Genomic DNA, 22,917 nt, shown 5'->3' with positions numbered 1-22,917 from the left:
AGAGGGCCTTTGGGCTTTCTCTTCATGTGCAGAGCCAAGAGATCATAGAAATAAAGACACAAGACAAAGAGAGAGAGAAAGACAGCTGGGCCTGGGGGCCACTACCACCAAGACACGGAGACTGGTAGTGGCCCCGAATGCCTGGCCGCGCTGCTATTTATTGTATACAAGGCAAGGGGGCAGGGTTAGGAGTGTGAGTCATATCCAAAGATAGGTAAGGTCATGCAAGTCACATGTCCACCGGACATGGGGCCCTTCCCTATTTGGTAGCCGAGGCGGAGAGAGAGAAGGGACCGCTTACGTCATCATTTCTTCTATACATTTCTCAGAAAGATCAGAGACTTTAACACTTTCACTAATTCTGCTACTGGTCTAGAGGGTGGAGCCAGGTGTACAGAGTGGACCAGGAGAGTGACCGCTGAAGCACAGCATCACAGGGAGACGTTTAGGCCTCCGGATGGCTGTGGGCAGGCCTAACTGATGTCAGGCTTTCCACAAGAGGTGGTGGAGAAGAGTGTTCTCTAACTCCCCCAGGGAAAGGGAGACTCCCTTTCCCGGTCTGCTAAGTAACAGGTGCCTTCTCAGGCACTGGCGTTACCACTAGACCAACGAGCCCTCTAGTGGCCCTGTCAAGGCGTGACAGAGGGCTCACACTCGCCTTCTGGTCACTTCTCACAGTGTCCCTTCAGCTCCTAACTCTGTATGGCCTGGGTTTCCTAAGTTATAATTGTAGAACAGAAGTTATTAATAAAAGAGTAATGCTACAAACTAATGATTAATAATATTCATATATAATCATGTCTATATTCTATTTCTAATATAACTATTCTTATTCTAATTATTTATTTTATTATACTGGAACAGTTCGTGCCTTCGGTCTCTTGCCTTGGCACCTGGGTGGCTTGCCGCCCACACAGACCAAGGAAGGAGAAGCCGCGGGAGCCAGTGAAGTATTTCCTTGGTGGTGGGAACTAAGGAAAAGGGCGGTAAAGCATTCCTTGGTTAGGACATACCAAGGAGAGAGAAACTGCAGGGGCGGTAAAGCATTCCTCAGTCAGGACTAGCGAAAGAAAGCTGTGGGGGGCGGTAAAGCATTCCTTAGTTGGGATGTCTTGGAGGTTAAAAAGAGGTGAGAAATCCCCATGAGTGGGGCTTGTACCCCAGAAAGAGGTGAGAAATCCCCATAGGGGGGGGGGGGGGGGTTGAACCTCACACAACCCCCCGCCTTTCCTTTCTTCTCAAGGGAAGAAAAAGTAGCTCCACTTCCACTGGTCCCTCCCCTAGGGGAAGGGGAAGGAGGGGGGAGAACAACAGCATAAGTGGCTGGCAGAGGCAGGGAAAGACCAGCAGAGAGGAAAGAGAGAAAAAGGGACAGAGAGAGGGAGAGATAAAGAGAGAGAGAGAAAGTCAGAGAAAGAAAGAGAGAAAAAGAGATAAAGGTGGTAAAGAGAAAACAGTGTACCCTATTCCTTTAAAAGCCAGGCTAAGTTTAAAACCTATAATTGATAATTAAAGGTCTCCTCCGTGACCCTGTAACACTCCAATATAACCTTGTTCTCAATGATAACAAGGGTGTAGCAGGAAAGCGCTAAGGGTCACTGACAACCTTTAGCCTTCCTATCAAAAATCCTTGGCCAGGCGCGGTGGCTCACGCCTGTAATCCCAGCACTTTGGGAGCCTGAGGTGGGCGGATCACCAGGTCAAGAGATGATTAGATCCCGGCTAACACGGTGAAACCCTATATCTATTAAAATTATCTGGGCATGGTGGCGGGCGCCTGTAGTCCCAGCTGCTTGGGAGGCTGAGGCAGGAGAATTACTTGAACCGGGGAGGCGGAGGTTGCAGTGAGCCGAGATCGTGCCACTGCACCCCAGCCTGATGACAGAGCGAGACTCCGTCTCAAAAAATATATACAAAAAATTAGTCGGGCGCGATGGCGGGCGCCTGTAGTCCCAGCTACTTGGGAGGCTGAGGCAGGAGAATGGCGTGAACCCGGAAGGCGGAGTTTGCAGTGAGCCGAGATCGCGCTACTGCACTCCAGCCTGGGCAACAGAGCAAGACTCGTCTCAAAAATAATAATAAATAAATAAAATAAAATAAAAATCCTTAACCCAGTGCATTCAATCTGTAGAGGCAACTGCTTTGCTAGCAAAAGAAAGTACAAAAATACCTTTTAGAGGAAACCTCATTGTGAGCACACCTCACCAGTTCAGAACTATCCTAAGAAAAAAAAAAAAAAGCAAAAATGTAGCTTACTAACTCAAAAATCTTAAAGTATGGGGCTATTCTGTAAGAAAAAGATGATTTCACATTAACCACTGATAATTCCCTTAAGCCAGCAGGTTTCCTAACAGGGGATCTAAATCTTAATTAATTACCATGCGAAGGCCCTACCAGACCTAGCAGGAACTCCCTTCAGGACAGGATGGTAGTTGGTTCCTCCCAGGTGATTGAGGGGAAAAAAAACACAATGGGTATTCAGTAATTGATAGGGAAACTCTTGTAGAAGCAGAGTTAGGAAAATTGCCTAATAACTGGTCTGCTCAAACGTGGGAGCTGTTTGCACTCAGCCAAGCGTTAAAGTACTTACAGAACCAGGAAGGAACCGTCTAAACCAATTCTAAGTTAATTTGGACTAAACAAGGTCTTATTAATAGCAAAGGATAATTGAAATCCCAAACTTGCAAGGTTTTCAACAAAAGTAAAATCTGCTAAAAGTTAACAATATAACATGTATTGTCCTAACTTCTAATCTTGTGACCTTAGGCAGTCTAGTCCACAGACATGAAGGAAATTTGCTTCGGAGAAAATTAAAAAAAAAAAAAAAAAAAGGAGGGGAAGAATTTACATAAAAAGAATGTTATATGGTAAATCCTTATCCTAAAATAAATTAACTGGCTATTTTAAAAAAAGGGATGTTTGCAACAAGTCAGAAGTTTGAGGCATGTCGAAGATTGTGAAAGTCGTAAAAGAAAAAAAGTTATAAAAGGGAATTTATGCAAGAAATGTTGTGTAATTTAGAAGTAATTAGGCCTCCTGAATGTAAAAATATTGAAGAAACAGTTTATATGCAAGGTGTATAAGGAAACTAAAATATAGTTTTGGTAAAAGGATTATAACGAGGCATAAAAATGTGAATTTTTACCTACATTAAAAGGTTAAAACATTTGTTTTACAGGTTTGAGCAAGTTTTAAAATGTTAATTGTAAAGGAAATTCTGTGTGTAAACATATTGGCTAAAGTTAAGGGAGTATCATCCAGTTTTTCGGTGAACTGGACATTAAAAGCACGACAGGTTTTTTTTTAAAGCACTAACCTGTTCTTTTTTTTTTTTTGAGATGGAGTCTCGCTCTGTCGCCCAGGCTGGAGTGCAGTGGCACAATCTTGGCTCACTGCAAGCTCTGCCTCCCGGGTTCATGCCATTCTCCTGCCTCAGCCTCTCGAGTAGCTGGGACTACAGGTGCCCGCCACCACGCCCAGCTAATTTTTTGTATTTTTAGTAGAGACGGGGTTTCACTGTGTTAGCCAGGATGGTCTCGATCTCCTGACCTTGTGATCCACCCGCCTCTGCCTCCCAAAGTGCTGGGATTACAGGCGTGAGCCACCGCGCCCGGCCCTAACCTGTTCTTTTAACAAAAATTATAAAAGATTTAAAAGAGCCTATAAAAATCTTACCTTATGGTCAGACATTAAAATTGAATAAATGTGTCTACAAGGTTTTATTAAAATTGAGTTTAACATTAATAACACACTAATATAAAGGTGAAATTTAGCTTATCTGGTATAAAAATCATACAGGAAGCATTGTCAAATATAAAATGGTGTTTGGCTTTCTTTGGTCTAAAAACTAATAAAAATAGGTGCTAAAGGAAATTTCTCAGTAAAAAGGCACCAGGGACAATAAAGTCCACTGCTGATGTCCCCACATTTAAAACAAAAGATCAATTTCTTAGAAATTATATTCTTGGTTTATCTTCCACTTTCCTTTCCCTCAAAACTAAAAGTCTTTTAGCACAGGTACCACCCCTAAAATTTCCAGTAAACCAGCACCAGCCTGAGAATCATGTTCTCATCAAAGGGTGAAAAGAAGGACTCTACCTTGTGCTGCTAACCACCGAGACTGCTGTTCGTTCAGCGGAAGGGGGATGGACTCATTACACCCGAGTCAAGAAAGTGCTGCCCCCTCCAGAGTCGTGGGCCATAGTCCCTAGGGAAAACCCTACCAAACTAAAGCTAAGAAAAATTTAACTCTCTTTCATCTAGTCTATTACTCTTTCTCCTTTCCTCGCTCTATTGCTGACCATCTAGTTATTAACATAACCAAGTCAATTTCACCTCAAACTATTGCATTTAATGCTTGCCTTGTTATGCCCTGTGGGGACTTGCCAAGTCAAAGATGGCTCTCTACTTCAGAAAAGTACCTCTGTCCCTCCTGACTCTTCTCAGACTGGGCAGTAGTGAATTGGGACCATTTAATCCGGGGAGATTTCAATAAAGACCCCAGTGTCAACCAGGAGTCTTGCTCCTTGATGTAGAGCTTTTATGCTGTAACTGGTCCAACATTCTGTGGACCACTAAAGAGCAAGGATGGACTTCTCCAACCGGTTTTTGTAATTTTCTAAAACCATACCTTCATTTTACTAGAAGGACAGCCCCCACCCCCCCGCCAAATGTCAGCTAAACCAGTGCAATCCTATAGAGGTTATTATCTCAAACCCTCAAAGTTCTTCCCCTCTTATAAGCCAGTACCCTTCTTTAAGCCGGTTTTATGGTATATGGGGGCTAAGGTTTCAGGGACAGACCCTATTGGATTCTTTGAAATGCATTTCTTTGCTCCCCCGCCACCTGCACCTTCCTCTAAGCCTTCTTCCAAAACCTCTCACAAACGGAACAATTGCTCCTCCTCCATCTAACGACAAGACCAAGTTAGCTATAGTAGAAGTTAAAGACTTAAAACAAACTTTGGCAATTAAGACAGGATACCAAGATGCAAATGCCTGGTTGGAATGGATCAAATATTCCATCCATATGTTAAAGAAAAGCAATTGTTATGCTTGTGCGCACGGCAGGCCAGAGGCCCAGATTGTCCCCTTTGCACTAGGGTGGTCCTCCAGTCGACTGGGCGTGGGCTTCATGGTGGCTCGTTTCCAGGATTCTACAGCTTGGAGTAATAAGTTGTGCCACACTCTCTCTCTGCTATATCCCGAAGTCCAGCACCTTGCGGGTCAGCCCCCGAGGGCCATCCAGCTTTCGTCTCCCAACACTAAGTTCATTTCGTGTCTCTCACAACAGGAAACTTAGCGTTCCTTGGAGACCTGAAGGGATGCAGTGAAGTTAAGAATTTTCAAGAGCTTATCAGTCAGCCCTTGTTCATCCCTTAGCAGATGTGTGGTGGTATTGTGGTGGACCTTTACTGGGCACTCTGCCGAATAACTGGAGTGCTTTAGTCCAATTGGCTATCCTTTTCACCCTGGCATTTCATCAACCAGAGGAAGGAAAAATAAGACATCATAAAGCGAGAGAAGCCCCTTATGGGTCTTTCGACTCTCACGTCTATTTAAACGCAACTGGAGTCCAACGGGTAATACCAAATCAACTTAAAGCCCGAAGTCAAATAGCTGCAGGATTTCAGTCAATATTTTGGTGGGTGGCAATTAATAAAAATGTAGATTGGAGAAACTACATCTACTAAAACCAACAGTGATTTATTAACTACACTAGAGATGCTGTTAAAGGAATAGCTGAGCAATTAAGGGCTACTAGCCAGATGGCTTGGGAAAATAGGATAGCCTTAGACATGATATTAACAGAAAGAGGAGGAGTTTGTGTCATGATTAAAACTCAGTGTTGTACCTTCATCCCAAACAACACTGCCCCTGATGGAAGCATAACAAAGGCATTGCAAGGTCTGACTGCTCTATCCAATTAGTTAGCCAACAACTCAGGGGTAAATGACCCCTTTACAGGATGGCTAGAAAAGTGGCTCAGTAAATGGAAAAGAATAATAGCCTCCATTCTTACTTCCCTCACAGCCGTAATGGGTGTACTTATTCTTGTCGGGTGCTGTGTCACACCATGCATCCACGGGTTAGTGCAGAGTTCATAAAAACAGCACTTACTAAAACCTCCCTTAACTATCCTCCACCTTATCCAGAGAAGCTTCTTCTTTTGGAAAATCAAGCAAAACAACTAAGCCAAGACATGTTAAAAAGAGTTTGAAAAGAAAGAGCTGTAAGGAAATGCAAGAGAAGGGGTTGTTAGATATGAGTTCTAAATTTCTTTTCAAAGAATCAATATGTCAGTACGTTCAATGCTTTGCCTTCTTTTTTTTTGAGATGGAGTCTCACTCTGTCTCCCAGGCTGGAGTGCAGTGGTGCAATCTTGGCTCACTGCAACCTCCGCCTCCCGGGATCAAGTGATTCTCCTGCCTCAGTCTCCCAAGTAGCTGGGACTACAGGCGCCTGCCACCATGCCCAGCTAATTTTTTTGTGTTTTTAGTAGAGACGGGGTTTCACCGTATTAGCCAGGATGGTCTCAATCTCCTGACCTCGTGATCCGCCCGCCTCGGCCTCCCAAAGTGCTGGGATTACAGGCTTGAGCCACCGCGCCCAGCCGCCTTCTACTTTTAAACTTAACTTCCTCATAAAGCAAACTTTTTCGATTACCTGCTCCACCCTGACTCATTCCGATTACCTGCTACCTGGTCCACCCTGACTCATTCGCCACCCTGCATAACCATTTTTCCCGCCAAACCACTCACCCTGTCACTTGCTTCAAATTAGCCAATCGGAATTACTTTAGCCTGTGCAGTCTAACCCCAGCCAATAGGGGAACAACACAGCAGCAGGGGCCATGTGCATCAGGGATAAAAACCCCTTCCCCTCTGTAGTCCAAGTGTGTGCTCACCATTGCTTTATCTGTAAGGCACCCTTCTATAGAAGTAACTTGCCTTGTTGAGAATTAAAAATAAAATTTTATATTCGAGTGCTATTTATTTTGCGGCACCAAAACTTTATTTATAACAAACAAAAAGACAAAAAATTTCGTTTGAAAATGGGCAAAAGACTTGATAGACATTTCTCAAAAGAAGATGTACAAACATCCAATACACATATGAAAAGATGCTCAACATCATTGGCAATTGAGAAAATGTAGGCTGGGCACGGTGGCTCATGCCTGTAATCCCAGCACTTTGGGAGGACAAGGCGGGCAGATCACGAGGTCAAGAGATGGAGACCATCCTGGCCAACATAGTGAAACCCTGTCTCCACTAAAAATACAAAAATTAGCTGGGCATGGTAGCATGCGCCTGTGGTTCCAGCTACTCAGGAGGCTGAGGCAGGAGAATAGTTTGAATCTAGGAGGCAGAGGTTGCAGTGAGCCGAGATCATGCCACTGCACTCCAGCCTGGTGACAGAGCGAGACTCTGTCTCCAAAAAAGAAAAAAAAAGAAAGAAAATGTAAATCAAAACCATAATGAGATACCACTTCACACCTTCACACCCAACAGGAGACCTTCATCAGAAAAACAGATCGGGCTTGATGGTTCATGCCTGTAATCCCAATACTTTGGGAGACCGGGGCAGGCCGATTGCCTGAGCGCAGTACAAGACCAGCCTGGGCAACATGGCGAAACCCTGTCTCTACAAAAAATACAAAAATTAGCCAAGTGCAGTGGCACGCTCCTGTGATCCCAGCTACTCAATAGGCTGAGGTGGGAGGATCACTTGAGCCTAGGAGGTGGAGGTTGCAGTGAACCGAGATTGTGCCAATGCACTCCATCCTGGGTGACAGAGTGAGACTCTGTCTCAAACAAAAACAAAAACATAAAAAGACAATAACAAGTATTGGCAAAGGTAGAGGACAAAGCAATTCTATTCTGGATGTTAATCTACCATGTTGACTTCTGATTAATCTCAGTTCCAGGAAAGCCTCTAAGATTTGTAGTTTATTGTTCCTTGTGTAAGATTACATTCTTCCCATAAATCCTGCCCTTAGGTCAAAATAACCTTCATGTTCTTGTACTTTCCATGAGATCTGCCTGTAAGCAATTGTCCTACACATCCCTTCTGAATTACATATGCCCTTTACCTGTGGTAAATAAGCCCTGGGTTTGGGGGGTAATAGCACAGGTAACAATTATCTCATCTCACTGCTGCTCAAGACACAGACGTGGCTTCTGTTTGTAAGTCCTTATTAAATGTCTTTTTTTTTTTTTTTTTGAGATGGAGTTTCACTCTTTGTTGCCCTAGCTGGAGTGCAGTGGAGTGATCTTGGCTCACTGCAACCTCCACCTCCCGGGTTCAAGTGATTCTCCTGTCTCAGTCTCCCGAGTAGCTGAGATTACAGGCACCTATCACCATGTCCAGCTAATTTTTTTATTTTTAGTAGAGACGGGGTTTCACCATGTTGGCCAGGCTGGTCTCGAACTCCTGACCTCAGGTGATGCACCCACCTCAGCCTCCCAAAGTGCTGGGATTACAGGCATAAGCTACCATGCCCAGCCCATACTTTTTGTCTTAAAAGAAAAAATTAAAATGGGCTGGGCACAGTGGCTCATGCCTGTAATCCCACCACTTTAGGAGGTCAAGGTGGGTGGAATGCTTGAGCTCAGGAGTTCAAGACCAGCCTGGGCAAAATGGTGAAACCCTGTCTCTATAAGAAATACAAAAAGTAGCCAGGCGCAGTAGCATGCACCCGTAGTCCTAGTTACTTGGGAGACAGAGATGGAAGGATCATTTGAGCCTGGGAGGTCAAGACTGCAGTGAGCCATGATCACACCACTGCACTCAAGCCTGGGTGACAGAGTGAGACGTTGTCTCAAAAAAATTAATTAATTAATTAAATAGTGTTGAGGTCTCACTATATTGCCCAAGCTGGTCTCAAACTCTTGAGCTCAAGTGAGCCTCCTGCCTCAGCCTCTGAAAGTGCTGGTATTATAAGTGTAAGCCACCATGCCCAGCCAAAAGGTCACATTTTGTATGATTTCTTTTATGTAATTTATTAGTTGAGATTCTCCAAAAAACAGAACCAAAAGGAGAGAGAAATTGATTTATTATGAGAAATTCCTCATGGTGAAACCACCTTTGCAAAAATTATGTCAGTGAGAAAATGATGACAGTGGGGGCCGGGCGTGGTGGCTCACGCTTGTAATCCCAGCACTTTGGGAGGCCGAGGCGGGTGGATCACGAGGTCAGGAGATCGAGACCACAGTGAAACCCCGTCTCTACTAAAAATACAAAAAGAAAAATTAGCCGGGCGTGGTGGCAGGCGCCTGTAGTCCCAGCTACTCGGAGAGGCTGAGGCAGGAGAATGGCGTGAACCCGGGAGGCGGAGCTTGCAGTGAGCCGAGATTGCGCCACTGCACTCCAGCCTGGGCGACAGAGCGAGACTCTGTCTCAAAAAAAAAAAAAAAAAAAAATGATGACAGTGGGGAAGACCTGATTTAGCCTAGCCAATCCCCTTTTACCTTTAGCCTTGCTTTGGGAGACGTTTAGGTTATAATGTAAATGATAATAGCCCTTCCCCAAAACTTAGCCACCTTTGTAAAGCTAATGAGAGACCACCAGGTTAGGAGGAAGACAGGAGCCTGAATTCTGCTAAGGTGTAGACATAAATGATTGCTAGCTATTATTTCAGAAGTCACAAGATATACAACTTTCCTAATTACTCCTGCAAATAACATCACTATTGTAGAACCCAAGACTGGCCTTGTGAGATATCTTTTCAGATTTTTTGCATGTCTGACACCTAGTTCCACCTGGACCCATCTGCTGATGGCTCCTGTGGCCCTACCCAGAAGCAATTTGGCAGGCAGGAGGATGATTTCCCACACCCCTATAATTACACCCCAACCAATCAGCAGCAAGCACGCATTTCCTAGCCACCCCTACCCCTTACCCCAAACTGCCTTTGAAAAATCCCTAACCTATGAGTTTTAGATGATATTGATTTGAGTAATAACTCCATCTCTTGCGTGACATGACCAGCTGGCATTAATTAAACTCTTTCTCTACTGCAATGGTGTAGTCTTCATTTGTGCAGCAGGCAGGAAGAACCCGTCAGGTTGTTACAATGGAATTATAAAGGCTTAGAAATCCATGATCTGCCATCTGTAAGCTGGAGACACAGAAAATCAATGGTGTAATTCAAGTCAAAGGCAGTAGAACCAGAAGAGATGAAGGTATAAATCCCAATTTAAGTGTAGCATAAAATAAGATGTCCCAGCTCGCGGGGTGCGGTAGCGCACGCCTGTAATCCCAGCACTTTGGGAGGCTGAGCCAGGCAGATCACCTGAGGTCAGAAGTTCGAGACCAGGCTGACCAACATGGAGAAATCCCACCTCTCCTAAAAATACAAAATTAGCCAGGCGTGGTGGCACATGCCTGTAATCCCAGCTACTTGGGAGGCTGAGGCAGGAGAATCGCTTGAACCTAGGAGGCGGGGGTTGCGTTGAGCTGAGATGGCACCATTGCACTCCAGCCTGGGCAACAAGAGGGAAACTCCGTCTCAAAAACAACAACAAAAAAAGATGTCCCAGCTCAAGCAGTAAGACAGAAAAGAAACTGTGGGCTGTGAACAGTGGTTCATGCCTGTAGTACCAGGACTTCAGGGGGCCAAGGTGGAAGGATTGTTTGAGGCCAAGAGTTGGAGACCAGCCTGGGCAATATAGCAAGACCCCTTCTCTACAAAAAATTTGAAAATTAGCTTAGCAAGGTGCTGCACACCTGTAGTCCCAGCTACTTGGAAGGCTCAGGCAGTGAGTTCAAGGTTGCAGTGAACTCTTGTCAATGAAGAGTCAAACTCTGTAAAATATTTGAAGAGATTTATTCTGAGCCAAATACGAGTGACTAATGGCCCATGCCCATGAGACACCCCCAGGAGATCCTGAAAACATGTGCCCAAGGTGGTTGTGCTACAGCTTGGTTTTATACATTTTAGGAAGATGTAAGACACCAGTCAATACATGTAAGATGCAAACTTTCTGGTTTGGTCCAGAAAGATGGGATAACTGGAGGTGGGGTGGTAAAGGGACTTCTAGGTCATAGGTGGATTCAAATATTTTCTTTTTTTTTTAATCCTATTCTGTTGGTCCTGAGGCTCCAAAAATATTCTAATTAGCAATTGGTTGAAAGAGTTTACCTGGAATCAATGGAAAGGAATGTCTGGGTTAAGATAAGGGGTTGTGAAGACCAGAGTTTTATCATGCAGATGAAGCCTCCAGGTAGCAGGCTTCAGAGAGAATCGATTGTGAATGTTTCTCATCAGATTTAGCCTGTTCTGCCAGTCTTAAGGTCTCTGCATTGATGTTAATCTGGCCAGCTGTGCCTGAATTCCAAAAGGGGGGAGGATACACTGAAGCATGTCAGACCCCCACTTCTCATCATGGCCTGAACTAGTTTTTCAGGTTAACTTTGGAATGCCCTTGGCCAAGAGGAGGGCTCACCCATCGGTTGCGGGTTTAGAATTTTATTTTTGGTTTACACTATCATTGTGCTGCTGCACTCCAGCATGGGTAACAGAACAAGACCCTGTCTGTGTTAAAAAAAAAAAAAAAAGAAAAGAAAAAAAGAAAGAAAAGAAGCCCTGACTTCCATGCACGTCCATGTGAAGAGACCACCAAGCAGGCTTGTGTGAGCAACATGGCTGTTTATTCCACCTGGGTGCAGGCGGGCTGAGTCCAAAAAGAGAGTCAGCAAAGGGAGATAAGGGTGGGGCCGTTTTATAGGATTTGGGTAGATAAAGGAAAATTACAGTCAAAAGGGGTTTGTTCTCTGGCGGGCAGGAGTGGGAGTCTCAAGGTGCTCAGTGGGGGCGCTTTTTGAGCCAGGATGAGCCAGGAAAAGGACTTTCACAAGGTAACGTCATCACTTAAGGCAAGGACCGGCCATTTACACTTCTTTTGTGGTGGAATATCACCAGTTAAGGCAAGGAACTGGCCATCTGGATGTGTACCTGCAGGTCACAGGGGATATGATGGCTTAGCTTGGGCTCAGAGGCCTGACACTGACTTCTTCCATCCTCTGACTTTTGTTCTATTTAGGCCCTCAACAAATTAGATTATGCCTACCCACACTGGGGAAGGCAAGCTGCTTGACTGAGTCCAGAGATTCAAATGCTAATCTCATCAGGAAACACCCTCAAAGACACACTCAGAAATAATGTCTAACCAGATGTCTGGGAATCCCCTGATCCAGTCAAGTTGACACATAAAATTAATGTCACACATGATATATCCAGAACAGGCAAATCCATAGAGATGGAAAGATGATTATCAGTTAACAAGGCATGGGAGAGGGGGAAATGAGCAATAATTACTTAATGGGGACGGGGTGTTTTTCTAGGGTAGTAAAAAATGTTGAAATGGGCCAGGCACAGTGGCTCACGCCTGTAATGCCAGCCCTTAGGGGGACTGAGGAGGGCAGATCACCTGAGGTCAAGAGTTTGAGATCAGCCTGGATAACATGATAAAACCCCATCTCTACTAGAAATACAAAAAATCAGCTGGGCATGGTGGCAGGCACCTGTCATCCCCATTACCTGGGAGGCCAAGGCAGGAGAATCGCTTGAACCTGGGAAGTGGATGTTGCAGTAAGCTGAGATTTCACCACTGCACTCCAGCCTGGGTGACCGAGCAAGACTCTGTCTCAAAAAACAAACAAACAAACAAAAAAGTTGAAACTAAGGAAAGTTGCTGGTGTACAACATTGTGAATACACTAAATGCCACTGAATTGTACACTTTAAAATAGTTAATTGTATGTTGCATGACTTTTACTTCAACTTTTTAAAAAAGCATAGAAAACCCTTTCCCTGCCGCTGTGTAGTGACGCGGAGGCAGACGCTTGCGTGCATGCAAGATTTGGCTTCACCTGTAACCCACCACCACAGCCGAGGAAGGCATTGCTGCAGGAGTTGTTGTGGACGTCAATACTGCTTTACGAGAGGCTCTGAAGATTGTCCCCAGCCACAACGTCCTGGCACATGGAATTTGTTTATTTATTTATTTATTTTATTTTTATTTATTTAGACAGGGTCTTACTCTGTTGCCCAGGCTGGAGTGCAGTGGCCCAGTCACGGCTCAGTGCAGCCTGGACCTCCTGGGCTCAAGCGATTCTTCTACTTCAGCCTCCCCAGTAGCCGGGGCTTCAGGTGTACCACCACATCTGGCTAATTTTTATATTTCTTGTAGAGACAAGGTTTTGCCATGTTGCCCAGGCTTGTCTTGTACTCCTGAGCTCAAGCAATCTACCCACCTCAGCCTCTCAAAGTCCTGGGATTACAGATGTGAGCCAATGTGCCCAGCCAAGACTAGGTTAGATTTCTTAGTGAGAATTGTCCACTGAGAGTAGAAATGCAACGAGAGAGTTGTCTACTGAGCCCTAAGAAAGTGTTCCCGGCCGGGTATGGTGGCTCACGCCTGTAATCCCAGCACTTTGGGAGGCCAAGGCAGGTGGATCACCTGAGGTCAGGAGACCGAGACCATCCTGGCTAACACGGTGAAACCCGGTCTCTACTAAAAATACAAAAAATTAGTAGGGTGTGGTGGCAGGCGCCTGTAGTCCCAGCTACTTGGGAGGCTGAGGCAGGAGAATGGCGTGAACCCAGGAGGCAGAGCTTGCAGTGAGCTGAGATGGCGCCACTGCACTCTAGCCTGGGCGACAGAGCGAGACTCCGTCTCAAAAATAAAAAAAGAAAGAAAGAACGTGTTTCCTTCACCTTTGCCTGAAGAATTTGCTGAAGAATTTGATCCTCCTTTAATTGGGAAAATTATCCTAATTGCTGGAGAAAACAGGTCCCTTTTTGCCCCTTAGCCAAACTAAAGTCCACACCTAGCATGTCCTAGGGGTTGAAAAGTAGACAAATACAGGGCAGAATAGGTCTTCCCAAATAAAAAAATTACAGAAATTTGCTACTTTATTTAATGAGAGGGCAGGGGACTATTTAAGGAGGTGGATTTGGAAGGTTCTCAACTAAGGAAAATCTGAATATAATTTTAGATCAAAATGAATTTATCGATTCGAGTGTACTTACTGGCGATTCTGCATCCGATGCTCTCCCACTGACAGCTGGCAACCATTATTGTAGAAATTCGAAGTGTTAGTTTATGCAAACCTGGATATGATTCCGGCCCATCATTAATTTGTACAACAGTGGAAGTCTCTTGACATAAATTAGAGGAAGAAATTTAAAGACCTCAGGAGGCAAGAATGATTTACTGAATCTATATATGTATCTTGCTGAGCAACCCAATAATTATATTCCTTGAAAAGGCCCAGAATTCACCTTCATTACCAAAGCTAGAGGACAATTGATGAAGAAGTGCCAAAATCATTAAAAAGCACTTTCCTGGCCGGGCGCGGTGGCTCACGCTTGTAATCCCAGCACTCTGGGAGGCCGAGGCGGGCGGATCACGAGGTCAGGAGATCGAGACCACGGTGAAACCCCGTCTCTACTAAAAATACAAAAAATTAGCCGGGCGTGGTGGCGGGCGCCTGTAGTCCCAGCTACTCGGAGAGGCTGAGGCAGGAGAATGGCGTGAACCCGGGAGGCGGAGCTTGCAGTGAGCCGAGATCACACCACTGCACTCCAGCCTGGGCGACAGAGCAAGACTCCGTCTCAAAAAAAAAAAAAAAAAAAAAAAAAAAAAAGCACTTTCCTGACCATCCTCTCTAAGCCCAGAATAGTAGTGGATGGGTTCACCATTGAAATGGCTCTGACCTCAAGGAGGATGGGAGGATTCTGGGTTGTTAGACGCCATGTGATGACAGTGAAGCAGCTACATCGTCTGGTGTATATACCCTGGGGTTCATTGTTGTATGCCAGGAAAATTTAGGACACGGACACACACAAGTTTAGGAGTGGAGGTTTAATAGGTAGAAGAGAAGAGAAAGAGAAACAGCTTCCTCCATGGAGGAAGGGGTCTCCAAGCGGAAAGGACTGGCTGTCGGTGAATGCACTGAGTTTTATAGTCCAGTTTGAGGAGGCGGTGTCTGATTTAGGTAGCGCTTAATTGGTTCAATCAGGTATGACATTTACATAGTGCACAGGGAAGACTGGTTGCCTCACCTTAATCTTATTATGCAAATGGGCTTTCCAGTTGATTGGCACCATCGTGTCTGCTCCTTTTACACGTGGCTGGCAGAGAAGGGAAGATGGAGCTGCCATCATTTTTTTTTTTTTTTTCTTGAGACGGAGTCTCGCTCTGTCGCCCAGGCTGGAGTGCAGTGGCGCAGTCTCGGCTCACTGCAAGCTCCGCCTCCCGGGTTCCCGCCATTCTCCTGCCTCAGCCTCTCCGACTAGCTGGGACTACAGGCGCCCGCCACCACGCCCGGCTAATTTTTTTTTTTATATATTTTTAGTAGAGACGGGGTTTCACCGTGGTCTCGATCTCCTGACCTCGTGATCCGCCCGCCTCGGCCTCCCAAAGTGCTGGGATTACAAGCGTGAGCCACCGCGCCCGGCCGGAGCTGCCATCTTAAACATGTCTAGTCCTTAGTTCCTGCCGGCATTCACCCATGCAAGCTCCCAGCTTGCAGGCTGCTCTTTGTTAGAAAATGATTTGGGGGGCCGGGCACAGTGGCTTACGCCTGTAATCCCAGCACTTTGGGAGGCTGAGGCCAGAAGATCACTTGAGGTCAGGAGTTCGAGACCAGCCTGGCCAACATGGTGAAACCCTGACTCTACTAAAATTACAAAAATTAGCCGGGCGCGGTGGCACACACCTGTAGTCCCAGCTACTCAGGAGGCTGAGGCATGAGAATCACTTGAACCTGGGAGGCGGAGGTTGCAGTGAGCTGAGATTGCACCACTGCACTCTAGCCTGGGCCACAGAGCGAGACTCTGTCTCAAAAAAAAAAAAAAAAAAAGGAAGAAAGTGATTTAATGATTTGGGGCTGCTCTTCATTAAAAAGAAAAGCCTTACCGAGGACTCCCATACCCTTACTATCTGCCTAAGTAATTTCTTCTTAACTCCTGTGTCATTCCCCCCTCTGTAGTGGTAACCCTAACTGCTGTTAGGGGGTGTTGGGCAATGACTCTTTCTGGCTACTTCCTTCTGAAAAGGGGCGTCGTGTGGGGAACAGCAGCTAGGACTCCTCTTGGGGTCTATCTAAGGGTCCTTGGAAGAAAGGTGTGCCCATGCATAGTTCAGTCTGCAGCAGCATTTGGAGTTTGATTGCTTCTAGGCAAGAGGAAATAACTTGAGTTAAAATATTGAACAGACGAGGTCACGTGAGCAAGAGAGGGCTTAATAACGGAGCTAACCAGTTCCACAAAGAAAACTGGAATTCATTAAAGAGGGATTGTAGCCATCCAGGGCTGGAGCCTGCATTTTCTCCTAACCTGTCAATGATTCTTACTTGATCTTTAAGCATCTGTAAGTTTTCTTCTACTTGACTAGAGGTGTTTATCCAGAAGCAGCATGTTTCATTTAAGACTGCACAGGGGACAAAAAATCAAACACCGCACGTTCTCACTCATAGGTGGGAATTGAACAATGAGAACGCATGGACACAGGAAGGGGAACATCACACTCCGGGGACTGTTGTGGGGTGGGGGGTGGGGGAGGGACAGCATTAGGAGATACACCTAATGTTAAATGACGAGTTAATGGGTGCAGCACACCAACATGGCACATGGATACATATGTAACAAACCTGCACATTGTGCACATGTACCCTAAAACCTAAAGTACAATTTAAAAAAAAGACTGCACAGGTACCCCACCTTTGCTGTAAGGACATCGAGGGCCAGTCCATTCTGTGTTACTACTGAGGCTAAAGAGTCTATGGATTGGTGTGCTTCCACAGCTCCTAATGTTGCCTTCCATCTTCGTCGCATCGTAAGGGGTGGAAATATTAAGTGCTGACCTTTCAAGGAGAGGAATACCAGCAAACCAGAAGAGGCCTCTGGTTATGGAATTCCCCATCCACGGTCTTTCTAAGATGAGATTGTCACGTGCATACCCTCCCAATCTTCTCTTTCAGTTAAATCTCCACATGAAGGCATGGAAATGATAGGTCTGTTTGTTCGGCGTATTCAAGATAGTGCAGTTTTTTTGTTTTTTTTTTTTGAGAATTACAATAGGTACCTTTTATTGAAAGCTGTTTGCAAAGCAGTGTACATTCATTATCAGATTAAATCATCAAAAAACCCTAAAAGGTAGGTATCAGTATCACCCGCACTTTGTGACTGTGCCAGACACTGAGCAATAAAATAAGTAAGAATGGCTGTGGGGGCAGCCAGCTGGGTTCCAGTTATAGCTGCATTTCAGGAAATTATTTAACATGCTGACTTTAACAACCTAAGCGTCTTCTCCATGTGTGCATATAGGGTAGACCTCTGAAGAGTGGCTGTAGCTTCTGGGGTAAAGGCTGTGTTAAGTCAAGGCAGGATGACAGTTCAGCCTCCTCCCAGGCTAGTGCAAAGGGCTATTCACTCGGATTAAGGCCTTCTCTCTCAGACTGAATTGCCCACCCCCCAAAACCCCTCCTACAGAAAACATGGAGTCCTCGCTTGTTCCCTGGCAGCCTGTACCTAACAGGGCGGTGAATTAATTATCGAACATGCAACAAAAGATATCGAAAGTTTAGCGAAAATGGCAACATTTTGAAATAAATGACCATAATGTGTGTTCTGCCCGCCACCCTAACTGGCGCAGATTTTGCAGGTCAGTTGTTTTCCCTGGAAGCCGTATTGGCCAAGAAGAGGAAGAGTATCTCTCGGATTTCAGCTTGGAGGAGAAAGAATTCAGGCTGCCAGAACTGGACTAGCACTTCTGAATATACCGAGGTGAGGTCCCGTGACTTCCTTGGGAAGCTCTGCCGCGCCTGCACCCCACCCCACCCCACCCCACCACCACCCCACCACCGCAATAGGCTGCCGGAGTCTTGGGACTCCAGCACAATATTGTTTCTGACCATGACAAGGTTTTGCCATGTTGCCCAGGCTAGTCTCGAACTCCTGGCCTCAAGCGATCCATCTGCTTCAGCCTCCCAAAGTGCTGGGATTACAGGTGTGAGCCACTGAGTCCGGCCCACGGTGAAACTTTTTGACGCACTCATAAGTTATTTGCTTCTTGACTGTATGACTGTAGGGAGGGGAGGTACGTTAAAAGCTTTTAGTGTCCAAGGGAGAAATGCCTCCATCAAGTGACACAATTTTTCAACAAATTGGAAGTTGAAATTGCCACTCAACCTTTTTGAGCATCTCCTGCCACTGAACAGACAGGCCAAAAAAAAAAAAAATCAAGATATTTTCTAGAATTTTAAACTCTAGCTACCAAGTGGAAATAGGTTGTTACCACTGAGTGGAGACAGGGAGGTTTAGTGATAGATTTTGGTGTATTTCCTAAGGATCCTACAACTACTGCAATATTCTGTGATCAAAGTCACTGCAAAACTACTGCAATTCTATACAAAAGGATCTTCTAGGCCACAGACAGTCAGGAATGAAGGGGTGGGTCTATCCTGTGGCTAAATAACTTGAACATCTGTTGCTGACCGAAGGCAGATGGAACCTAGAATAGATAGTAAAGAAGGAAAGTCATAAATACAAGATCAGTCTTAGATTGCTTTATGGAGGGGGGATTATAGTCTCTACTTGAATTTCTTTCCTTGATGTAGATATTTACATATTTCAAATACTTTGCTTCTCTTTCTTCTCCCTTTCTGTGACTATGGTCTCTAGGTGGTTTCATAGGGAGATTAACATCACCATTCAGTGACGGATTGCAGATTCCTAAGCAGGAATTCTGAGAGAGCTGGAGGACAGTCGTCAAGGCTTTGGGATGCCTTCTTTGGAGAGTAATTAAAACTGTTTTTAATTACAGAAGAGGTAGCTACTTTATGCTAATTGGGAAGCAAGTGTAAGTTCAAAACACAGAGTATATGTGTTTGGCAGCAAATGGGGAACAGGACAGTTGATGTTCGGGCTCTCTGCATCCAAGCCCAGTCTCCCTTTTGGGAAAAAACCGTCGCTGTTGTAGTAAGAATACTCCACTTCCCGCCTCCCACCTCCCTTATACAAAAGCCAGAGGGAGCTAGATCTTTCCCCACTCCCAGAAATAGCCAAGAAGGAGGCTTACGGTGCGTGACTCCCAAAAACAATGCCGGAGGTGCCCGAAAGAATATTATTATTGACCGAACGCGGTGGCTCACGCCTGTAAGTTTAGCACTTTGAGAGGCTGAGGCGGGTGGACTGCTTAAGCCCAGGAGTTCAAGATCAGCCTAGGCAACACGGCAAAACCCTGTATCTATAAAAATACAAAAATTAGCCAGACATGGTGGCGTGTGCCTGTGGTCCCAACTACTTGGGAGGCTGAAGTGGGAGGGTGGCTTGAGCCCAGGAGGCAGAGGTTGCATTGAGCCGAGATCGTGCCACTACACTCCAGCCTGGAAGACAGAGTGAGACCCTGTCTTAAAATACATATATATTGCCGGGTGTGATGGCGCATGCCTCTAATCCCAGCTACTCAGGAGGCTGAGGCAGGAGAATCGCTTGAACCCAGGAGGCAGACTTTGCAGTGAGCTTAGATCACGCCATTGCACTCCAGCCTGGGCAACAAGGGCAAAACTCCATCACAGAAAATATATATATATATATATATAAAATCTATATAATATATATTACATATTTTGCTATATTTCCTCTGAGCCAGTCCACAGTGCCATCTTTTGGGAACTCTGGTAACAGAGCCACCCTGGAGACAAAGTTCTTTGCTCTTTGGGCTACAATATTCTACCCCTTGGGTAGTTCTAAGAATTCTATGAGACAACAGTGCCTAGCACACAAAGGATGCTCCCCTTTTGTCAATTATAAAGTGATACATAAATATATGGGAGTCTGGGGAGTACAGGGCTTTGCTCAAAATCACATAGGACATTAGGAGTACAATCAGGACCCTTGTATTCTGGTAAAAGTTTAACAACTGGCTTGGCGGAAGAGGGGGCATGATTTGTAGTGTTTGTGGATTTTAATGATTAAACACTCCCACCTTCATCAATTTTAAGGTGCCAATGTGACATCAATCACTGAATGCAGAGTTGAGGAGAGATATCTCCTATTAGGCCGGGCATGCTGGCTCATGCCTGTAATCCCAGCACTTTGGGAGGCTGAGGTCAGGAGTTCAAGACCAGCTTGACCAACATGGTGAAACTCTGTCTCTACTAAAAATACAAAAAAATTAGCCAGGCATGGTGGCGTGCACCTGTAACCCCAGCTACTCGGGAGGGGGAGGCAAAAGAATCGCTTGAACCCGGAAGGCAGAGGTTGCAGTGAACCAAGATAGTGCCACTGCACTCCAGCCTGGGCAACAAAAGTGAAACTCCGTCTCAAAAAAAAAAAAAAAAGTACATTATTATATAGTATTTTCACCATATAGATGCAATAAATGTAAGTTACTTCAAGAACACAGATGAGCCCTCTCCTCTTGCCATACAACATACAGACACATCTTCTCGTGTAGCACCAGCAGCAGCCTTGAGACATCATGGTGTGAGTGAAGGCCAGAGTAAACAGATTGGACCATATTCGAAGCCTGTTTACCAGGGCTGCTTTTAACTCTAGCAAAGTGGATAGTGTCACCATCTATGACCACTTCATTCAGGTCAACTCCATGGTCTACATGTTCCAGCATGATTCCACCCATGACAAGTTCCATGGCACCATTAAGGCTAAGAAAGAGAAGTTTGTCATCAATGGAAATCCCATCACCATCTTCCAGGAACAAAATCCCATCAAAATCAAATGGGCTGGTCCTGACGCTGATTATGTTGTGAAGTCCACTGGCATCTTCACTGCCTTGGAGAAGGCTGGGGCTCACTTAGAGGGTGCAACCAAAAGGGTCATCTCTGCTGTCTCTGTTGATGCCCCCATGTTTGTGATGGGCGTGAACCTTGAGAAGTATGAAAACAACCTGGTGATTGTCAACAATGCTTCCTGTACTACCAACTGCTTAGCTACCCTGCCCAACGTCATCCATGACAACTTTGGCATCATGAAGGGACTCATGGCCACAACTGGTGCCAACACTGCCACCCAGAAGACTGTGGATGGCCTCTCTGGGAAACTGTGGCGTGATGGCCACAGGACTCTCCAGGACATCATCCCTGCATTTACCCACTCTGCCAAAGCTGTGGGCAAGGCCATCCCTGAGCTTAATAGAAAGCCCACTGGCACGGCCTTCCATGTCTCCACTGCCAGCATGTGGGTTGTGGACCTGATCTGCCATCTGGAGAGAGCTGCCAAAGATGATGACATCAAGAAGGTGGTGAAGCTGGCATCGGAGGCCCCCCTCAAGGGCCTCCTGAGCTACACAGAGCACGAGGTTGCCTCCTCCAACTGTAACAGAGACACCCACCTTTTCCACCTTCAATGCTGGGAATGGCACTGCCCTCAAAGACCACTTTGTCAAGCTCATTTCCTGATATAACAATGAATTTCGCTACAGCAATAGAACGATATACCTTATGGTCTACATGGCCTCCTAGGAGTAACAGCCCTCTGAACCACCAGCCCCAGTGACAGCACGAGAGGAAGAGACGCCCTCAGCTGCTGGGGAGTCCCTGCCAAACTCAGTCCCCCACCACACTGAGAATCTCCCTCTCCTGAACACAGTTTCCACGTCAGGCTCCCTGAAGAATGGGAGGGGACTATGAGACCCCACTTTGTCATGTACCATCAATAAAGTCCCCTGTACCCAGCCAAAAAAAGGTGAGCATAAATGATAGTGAAATATATAAAAGTAATTACATAGTGATGAGTTTGGGTTATTTATTACCTTTGTTTTTATTTTATTTATTTATTTTTTAGAAATGAGCTCTTGCTCTGTCACCCAGGCTGGAGTACAACGGAGTAATCATACCTCGCTGTAACCTTGAACTCCTGGGCTCAAGCGATCATCCTGCTTCAGCCGCCTGAAAAGTTGCGATTATAGGTGTGAGCCACCACACCCAGCTCTATAACTTATTTAATGGTAAGTTTATAAAATTTAATTAAATAATGTCCGTGTTCAACAACCAGCTCTTAAAATTCCTTTTTTTCTTTTACTTTTTTTTTTTTTTTTGAGACAGGGTCTCCCTCTGTCACCGAGGGTGGAGTGCAGTGGCTCGATCCCTGCTCACTGCAACCTCTGCCTCTCAGGCTGAAGTGATTCTGCTGCCTCAGCCTCCCAGGTAGCTGAGACTACAGGCGTGAGCCAGCACACCTGGCCAAAATTCCTGAAATGTTAACAATCAGCTCTAGAGGGCTCAACTAGAATCATTCCGCGGGCTTCTGGGCATTCCCTGTGCTGCCTACATCAGCAGCTTAGCCATTTTCATCTTACACTGGCTTCTGCAAATTACGCAGCCAGTCCTCCTGCCAACTCTATGCTGGAATCTGCACAGCCAAACCAAGGGCGGGCTTGGGCCTTGGAAATTTCTGAAAGGCTTGAGTCACCTCCCAGGATTATCCCAGGCCTAGCAGCCTTCCACGGAGGAACGCCACCCTGTCCAGAGGAGCCAGAAGGCCTCTCCTAGGAGCCAGGTAGCCGGGAAGCCGGGGAGCTGGGGGAGCCAGCTTCCCATGAAGAATGAGTCCACAGCACCATCTGGTGGCACCTGGGTGTCAGGGCTCCCTGGGAGCAAAAGCCAGGATCCTGGGATAAGAATCACCTGCCAATTCTAATGGGGTGGGTAGGGGGAGTAGGAAAAAAATCATCTGCCAGAAGGGGTCCAGCAGTGTCAGAGGGGGGATTTGAGTCAAAGGAGGGTCTGAGGGTGCGGGATTTACCTGCATTCACACTTTGCCTAAGAGCTACAAGAGACTGTAGAGGCCCCAAGGACAGTGAAAAAACTGAATTTCAGAGAGAAAAAGTGACAACTGCCCATAAACCAGTATTAAAATCTAGTTCTGCTGAGTCCCAATCCAGTGTTCT

The 22,917-nt window shown here is 45.7% G+C and overlaps 1 pseudogene; it reads left to right on the top strand.

The window, feature by feature from the left end:
• Positions 1 to 18,924: 18,924 nt before the first annotated feature.
• Positions 18,925 to 21,427, top strand: LOC116472883 (glyceraldehyde-3-phosphate dehydrogenase-like; annotated as a pseudogene).
• The last annotated feature ends 1,490 nt before the right edge of the window (positions 21,428 to 22,917 follow it).

This window comes from Hylobates moloch, unplaced genomic scaffold, assembly GCF_009828535.3.
Source record: "Hylobates moloch isolate HMO894 unplaced genomic scaffold, HMol_V3 SCAFFOLD_8, whole genome shotgun sequence".
In the NCBI taxonomy this organism is placed as follows: domain Eukaryota; kingdom Metazoa; phylum Chordata; class Mammalia; order Primates; family Hylobatidae; genus Hylobates; species Hylobates moloch.
This window is presented reverse-complemented; position numbering and strand designations above follow the sequence as displayed.